We start from the raw sequence: 8,726 nt of genomic DNA, 5'->3' as shown, positions 1-8,726 counted from the left end.
AAACGCGCCTTGTATCTTACCTCAAAGGTGGTGCGGAAATAGATACAACGCTTGACGTACACATTCGTCACTTTGTACTTCGCAAACGGTTCATCGTACGTGAAAAATGAATAGAACCATTTTTGTAGAGAATTTCATGATCTTTTTTTTTTTGTAACCACCTTAATTGACCTCCGAGCCATACAAAACGAGATTTTCGCAAAAAACTGATTTTCGTGACCTTTCATCTTGAATAACTTTTTTAGCCCTGCCGATATCGTTCTCGATTTTTAATATGTTATTTAATACAACGAAATAAAGCGATTAAAAAAAAAAGTAGTTTCTAATTTTCTTGCACAGAAAACCTAAAATGACTGGACTAGATAATCATTTTTTATTTTTTGTATTTTCTATACTTTTAGGACTTCGAGAAACTTCTAAAGAATCACTCCTTAAAAAGTAATGCCGCTCTTCAAAATTTTAAGAAAAGAGGAATGCTCACTGATTTAGATAGTTCTGCCATAACTGAAGCTGTAGCTAATGCCATCCTTCAGTTGAATCACTTGTAAGTATTAGTTTTCTTAGCTCTTCTGAAATGAAAACAATTTGAATTTTATCTTCTTTTTTGTTTTTTTTTTAATAGGCCAACAGCTTCAGAATATAACATTGCAGCAATTAAGCTGTGTGAGTTGTTTCCGTATGAAACTAAGGTGAAATTTATAAAAAAAAATTTTTTTTATAAAATGATATTTATTCAATTAATTTTTCTTGATTTTTTTTTGTTAATGGATGTCTTTCTTTTTGTTAAAAATGCAGGAGTCGTATTATTGTCCGCCAGTAGGCAAACATAAAACTGCATCAGGAAAACTCCCCGATAAAATAAAGAATATTAAATATCAAATTAAGAAAAAAGCTGCTGGTACTTGGGCAACATCTCCTGAATCTTCTTTTGTCCCGAGTGAAACTCGACTTTCTCATCCTGCAAAGTTTGCAGGTAATAATTATAAATCAATATATATAATATACATAAAAAAAAGAAGCAATTAAGAGAAGATAAAAGAACATTTTTTAATTACTCAATAAGACCTTACAGAGAAAGTTGTCATCACTTTTCTAATATTTTTTAGGAAGTTGTGATCCAAACGACTCTGCAATAAAAACTGCAATTGCTCATTTAAAGTATGACAATATTGAGTCTTGGCCTGAACTTTTGCGCAGTTGGTCAGTGACACATCCTTTGCGCTTTCAGTATTTCAGAGAAACCAGACCGATATTGCAGCAAAGAGCAACATCTTCTGTTCAGCAAGAGTCTGATGCTTTAGTAAATGATTATTTCAAGAATTGGCCCGTTCTTGCACTGCCTAATGGATATCTACTGGTAAAAAAATTAAATTTACATATTTTGAATTTTGTGATGCTCTTTCTTTTCCTTTTCGTTTTCTTCTTTTTCAAATTCAAACACGCCGAGTCAATTAATTTGCAGATTCAGCAAGATTTTAAAGAATTATATCCTGGGAGAGAAGATGGTTTGATATCCTAGTGGGATTCAACTAAAGAAGTTTTGATTAATCTCTTGAAGGCTGAGATTGCTAAATCAGATGAGTATGGCAGGCAGTTATTGCAGATTTGACAGACATAGGTATTTATAAAAAGATTGATATTTGCGACAATTTTTTTTTGTTTATCGATATATAATTTATTATTTTATTTTAACAGTTATATTTTTTCAGACAAAAAATTGATGTAATTTCATTATATTTACTTCCATCACTTTGTTGTAAAAGAACAAGAGGTGCGAGTATACGCATGCCATCTGTCGCAGAAGCCAGGAAGGCCTTTATTCTCCATGTCCTTGTAATTATCATTTATGATATATATTATTTTATTATAATATAATTAAGTACTTGAATTTTCAAAAATGTTTTTACAGGTTCCAGGGGATTTGAATCGTCAAGTCAAGGCACATAGTGAATGGTTGGCAAATTGTGGTTTGAACTTACAGTCGACGTTAGTAATTTTTGCACCCTCTTTATCGAATATTACCGCTAGTTATGTTCAAATAGATTCTGTACGATATGAGCTTCGTACTCCATTGAAAGCTCTGGACACATGTTTCAAGGCATTTCATGCGTTGGACGCTGCATACCAAGAGGAATGTCAAGCAGTATGGATTTTATCCAAAAGTATTTTTATGATTTATATCTTAAAAAGGATAATAATATTCCTCGAGCGACAAATCTACTAAGTTCCTTGAAAGGATTGATTTTAAATAAAATGTAGTACTTAATGCTATTCCATGCTTTCGTTTTAAGTTACAGAACTTTCATTAAATTTAAAATTTTTATTACACGTAGAACTTTTATTTAAAAAATAATGTATATTTGTAAAGACTGCCATTTTCAGTTACCTTCTATTAAAGCATTGTGCTGTCATTTGCAAATAATTCATTCTTATAATGTTTTTAGTGTATATAAATGTGCTCAAAATGATTGCTCCCGGCAGTGTAATTCGATAAAAGCTTTCAGAAAACATTTGAAAGATAAACATTATGTTCATATGCTTAATGAAATGCCATTACAGGCTCTTCATCAGGAGCATTTGGCGGAAGTTAATGAAAATTTAGCATTAAACTTTAATATGAGAAATGCCTTTGAACAAATTGATAATAATCAAAACAATCAAATTGGAGATGTGCATAATGTTGTTATTACTGCTCTTGATTTCAAGAAAGCTATATTTGAATCATCAAGAGCTTTAATTGCTAAATTATATGCTTCTAATACTTTGTTTCAATACTGTTTCGGATCTGGTTTCTGTGTCGAGCTTATTTAATAAAAAGTCTGAAAATGTTTAATTAGAATGACCTATAAATAAGTGATTAGAAATACACAAGGAAAAAGTATTAAAGTAATAAATCATTTAATTTGTTAAATAACATTGAATTGATATATATTTATATATACATTGAAATTGTGAACTCAAAATATCTATATTAATTATATTGACATGTAGTATTAGTATTGTATAGATACTAGAATTAAAAGGACTAAAATTGTTGGAATTTGTTAACACACAAAAGGTAAATATGCTTATATTGCAATAATAATATTTCTCAAAGATTTTATAAACAATATTAACATGGTATTTTACGAATGATTGTTATACAATCTGAAAATAAACCAATACAGATATAGCTAGGAATAAACAGTATTATTTCGGCTAAAATATATTGAAATCAAAACTCAATGCAAATCATAATAAGATATCTCAACTCAGAATGAAATAAACTTTGTAGTTAAAACTCAGAATTATAATACATATAAAATGAATGTTGTATTATACATAAATTCCACAAATATAATACGGTAATCATGTAATCACATATGTTAAAAAATTCGTATCGTAATAAGTACTGACTTTGCGTGAACTCGGTATACAATAGAATAAGAGTCGTATATTGACTCAGTCACAACTGTTCGGAACCGATTTGATTCTTCTTCAAATATGTTGTTAAATACATAAATCTAAAAGACACGTATTTTTTTATATGTGCGGATATTGAGTTTTAAGGGGTGAAACACCCCTTTAAAGAAAAACGGTATTTTTCTTTTGGATCGAATATCTGGTAAACTATAAGAGGTAGAAAAAAAAGATGTACAACAAATTTTAATGGCTTGAAGAGTACTTTAAAGTTATATGAACAAAATTATTTTATTTTTATTTTTTTTAAATACCCCCACCACTTAATTTTTTTTTTTTCAAAATTTAAAAAAATTTTTTACCTAATTTAAAGCTTATTTTTTTCCAAATTCAACCATGTGTAATAAAGTTATGTTACGAAATATCATTTTCGAAAATTAATTATAAACGCTCCCGTATATACACTCATCCGTGCTATGTGCGTAAGTAATTACCGTCGAACAATAAGATATATAAAAAATGTTTATGTATAATTTTTATTTATGTTTTCTATGTATTTATAACTACGTATTGTGTATATTTAGATTTAAAAAAATATATATTTGCATTTTATATTATTCACTCATTATATACATTACAATAATGATATTCGACAAAAAAATGTTTCAAGCATAATGACTTTTTGCACCAAGAACATTTTACTACAGCTATATTATTGCAATCTTCGATTTTACATTTTGTTGACGTTTCGTCTAAACTAAAGTGTACTGGATTTTCAAATTTGTCTGGTCTTTCATTCGTATAACCACTTTTAAACCACGAATATTTAAATAAGTTTTGATATCGTGGGGATGACAATTGATTATGTATCAAAGATTGCAATTTTATTATATTATTTCGTTCATGTAAATTTATATTACTTTCCAACAGTAAAACCGTATCTGAAAATCTTTTAGCAAAATTTTTCCAAATTCTGAATCCATAAACATCTAATGGTTGTATTTTCCCTGTAGTTCCTTTCGGTATTATCATAGTAGTAATATGTGTTCCTGGAGGTGTTAAATCCGAAATAGTATTAGGGCAATGTCCAGTCCATGAATCAATAAGAAGAACGCTATTAGGACCAATGTTTGCAAAATAAGCTTCTTCTAACCACATTTTAAAATGATCTGTATAAAATATAAATGTTAATTTAATAGTTTTTTATGACTCTTATTAAATTGTTAAATGAAATAAGTTTGTTAAAGAAAATAATTATAAAAGGAAAATACCTGATGTCATTTTACCAGATTTCGATGCTTTTACAATAACATTTTCTGGTTTAAATAAATTTTCTTCTACTCTTGGTCCAAATTTACCATTAGCTTCTTTTAATACAATAAATAAAGGTGACAACAAATTGCCATTACAGGATATTATTGGTTGTATATGAATGGGTGGATCGTATATGAATGGGTTGTTGATGATATGGATTGCACGACACGTTCTACTTTTTTTTCTCCCTGGTTAGACAATGATCTTCCAGAATAAATTTTCAATTGGAAACCACTTTGATCTGAATTGTAAATATTTTCAGACCCAAACTGTTCAATAAGAGGTTTTACTATTTCCAGAAAATCATCAGCTGATTTTTGCAAATCAATAGAATCTTCTAATGTTCTTCTAGTGACAAACTTCGTAACTTTTCTTGAAACAATTCGGTGAGACTTCTTGAATCTTGCTATCCAACTGTGAGATGCTTTAAATATAGGATTTAAATTTCCTATTTCTTCTTGAGCTTGTAAAGCCCATCTTTTTAGATCAATATCATGAACCATGAATCCTGATTCAACAGCTGCAGTAAATTTATCATGTGTAAATTTGGAGATGTAAGATAATTTTTCTATACGACTTCCACCTGATTGTATTTGTTCTTCCCATCGCCTTAACTGACGTTCAGATGAAACTCTTCTAAATTTACTTTGTACTACTTTTAGAGGACGATTCCTTTTTTTGTCATTACTGTTTTCATCAGTTGTCCCGATATCGCCAATATTCAACAGCTCGTCTTTTATAAGAACTATCAAAATTTGTATCATCATTTGAACAATGAGGATGAGAATTTAAATTATCTTCATTCCATGCTTCTTCGTCATCTTCAATTATTTCAAAACTATGTAATTTATAAGGTTCTTCATAATCGAGATATATTTCTTCCGTTACTTCCACCCCATTATAATGAAAAACGCTATCCAGCAATATCTTTTTTATGTTTTCCTTTAATTCCACTTCTGCTTCAGTTACTGGCGTTTCTGTTAGATATATTGAATTTATTGACATCAATAAAAATCTAACAACGTTAAGCGGATTGATAATCATATTCAAAGATGTTAAATTTTGCTTTTTATTGCAATAGAAAAACAGTTTACACAGATATTATTACAACGAAAAGACTACATTGACTGAGAATTATGCTGCTACATGAACAATTTATATTAACTTATCAGAAACACGTAATCACATAATCTTATGATTCATTTAACGTAAGATATAAAATTTGTTTATGCCAAATATTGCGACATCTATTTATTTGCAAAGATTTAATTGTAAAAATTATAACTTATCTGGAACACGTACAGATAATCTTATCTTATGATTCATTTAACGTAAGATATAAAATTTGTTTATGCCAAATATTGCGACATCTATTTATTTGCAAAGATTTAATTGTAAAAATTATAACTTATCTGGAACACGTACACATAATCTTATCTTATGATTCATTTAACGTAAGATATAAAATTTGTTTATGCCAAATATTGCGACATCTATTTATTTGCAAAGATTCAATTGTAAAATAATTTTATTATAGAATAAAATTGTTTTTAATTTTTATAGAAGAAATTAAATATTAAAGAAATAATAAAAGAACTGGGGATATATTTAAAATAATTCTTATTAATTATATTTAAAAATGTTTTTAAAAATTTAAATATACACAATACGCAGTTATAAATACATAGAAAACATAAATAAAAATTATACATAAACATTTTCTATATATCTTATTGTTCGACGGTAATTACTTACGCACATAGCACGGATGAGCGTATATACGGGACCGTTTATAATTAATTTTCGAAAATGATATTTCGTAACATAACTTTATTACACATGGTTGAATTTGGAAAAAAATAAGCTTTAAATTAGGTAAAAAATTTTTTTAAATTTTGAAAAAAAAAAAATTAAGTGGTGGGGGTATTTAAAAAAAATAAAAATAAAATAATTTTGTTCATATAACTTTAAAGTACTCTTCAAGCCATTAAAATTTGTTGTACATCTTTTTTTTCTACCTCTTATAGTTTACCAGATATTCGATCCAAAAGAAAAATACCGTTTTTCTTTAAAGGGGTGTTTCACCCCTTAAAACTCAATATCCGCACATATAAAAAAATACGTGTCTTTTAGATTTATGTATTTAACAACATATTTGAAGAAGAATCAAATCGGTTCCGGACAGTTTTGACATGTCCCTTAGAAGAATTAATTACTGTCAAAAGATATTTTACTCTTCAGACTCTTAATAATAGAGTACAAAATTTTGATTATAGTTTTGATATAGGTAATAAGCCTTCTATTATAACACTCGATCATATTAGAGGACAAAAACTGAAAATGTCTGCTTCAGAAACACAATTTTTTGTTCGACATTTTGGTCTCATGATTGGAGATTTGGTGCCTGAGGTAGAAGAAGTTTGATAACTGTACATTCGTTTTATTCAATTATTAGATATAATTACTGCTTCCTTTGTAGATATAAACTTTAACCACGTATCTTGCAACTATAATCGCTGAACATCACGAATTATATTATAAATTATTCTCTAAAACATTGAAACCTAAACATCACATGATGGTTCATTACCCCAGAATTATGAGTTTTATTGGCCCTCTTATTCATGTATGGTCGATGCGTATGGAAGGAAAGCATTGACCAGTAATAAAGCAAGTAGCTAAAGTTACAACTTGTCGAAAAAATTTACCATTAACGGTAGCCAAAAAATATTCACTTAGTCTTTCAGCTCGTTTTTTATCCAAACGAGGTTTTCAACGAGATGTAATTTTTCATTTCAAAGAAAAAACTCTAATTGAATGTTATAATTATAATAATTTTCAATACATTTTACCTCTTAGTCTTGAAAACTGTAAAGTAGTTAAAGAAGCAACTATCTGCAACACTAGATATAAGAAAAATATGATACTTGTTAAAAACTCTGAAAATAATTTACCCTTTTTGGATTATTGCATTGGATTGTGCAGCTAATTAATAATAGAGTAGGTTTCATTCTCTCAGGTTTTCATACAGTCGGGTTCAATAGCCATCTTCATTGTTATGAAGTGACACCAACTATGGAGTGGTTTTATAAAGAATACAAAGATCTTATTTCATTTTATCCAACTTCATGTAAAATAGGAGCTGATGGAAATTCAAATGTATCAGGCACATTTTATCAAGAGACACGGTAGTGTCTCGCGCCAAGTACCGCGCAAGCAACACCACGCGCGAGAGCAGCGAGGCACGCCGTGTATCTTTATGCGAATCGGATAGTTGAGAATACCATAGATTTCGAATGCTCAATAATGGCTGAAGCGATCGAGTTCTTACTAGGCTTAATCGAAAGATTGGATTTGAATTATATAATAAAAGTGTTTCTATTTTTACTGTACATGCTTTGTAAGAGGAAATATCATAATATAAAGTGTCAAATGTGATCAAATGTGAAAATTTCACTTAAGAAATTTCTCCGACTCGAGGATGTACGTTTGCAACGTTTGATACAAGATGACGGTGTCGCTCGTTCGATGGTAATAATCTGTAAACCGACCGATCATGTTGTGTAGGAGTGAGAGTGTGTGAGAGACAGAGAAAAAGAGAGTGATGGAGCGAGTGAGTGAGTGTGAGAATGAGAGAGAAAGAGAGAGAGCGAGAGAGAGAGAGAGAGAGAGAGAGAGAGAGAGAGAGAGAGAGAGAGAGAGAGAGAGAGAGAGAGAGAGAGAGAGAGAGAGAGAGAGAGAGAGAGAAAGAGAGAGAGATTCGCGGATAGGTGCACGCCATAGACATATTAATATAGACTGCTCATAAGGTGGTGGGAGGTGTCCTCCTGAGGGAAAAAGACAGCACGAACAGTCCTGGCTTGCTGTTTTCTTCTAATGGTATATTGCGCATACTGGTGCGCAGATTACGTCATAAGCCACGTCCACTAGAAGAAGACAGCAAGCCAGGACTGTTCGTGCCATCCTTTACTTCAGAGGAGGACGCGCCCACTCCCGATTCCACTGCCTCATGA

General features: G+C 30.0%; 2 pseudogenes; one reads left to right on the top strand and one right to left on the bottom strand.

Annotated features, from left to right (window-relative positions):
* Nucleotides 1-4,017: 4,017 nt before the first annotated feature.
* LOC145938648 (uncharacterized) lies at nucleotides 4,018-5,829 on the bottom strand (annotated as a pseudogene).
* A 652-nt stretch (nucleotides 5,830-6,481) lies between these two features.
* On the top strand, nucleotides 6,482-8,726 carry LOC145938647 (uncharacterized; annotated as a pseudogene).

Source organism: Prenolepis imparis, unplaced genomic scaffold (assembly GCF_030444845.1).
Source record: "Prenolepis imparis isolate NDT839.2.m4 unplaced genomic scaffold, iyPreImpa1.0 SCAF_7, whole genome shotgun sequence".
NCBI classification, from domain to species: domain Eukaryota; kingdom Metazoa; phylum Arthropoda; class Insecta; order Hymenoptera; family Formicidae; genus Prenolepis; species Prenolepis imparis.
Note: the sequence above shows the minus strand (reverse complement) of the source record. Positions and strands in the feature narration are given on the sequence as shown.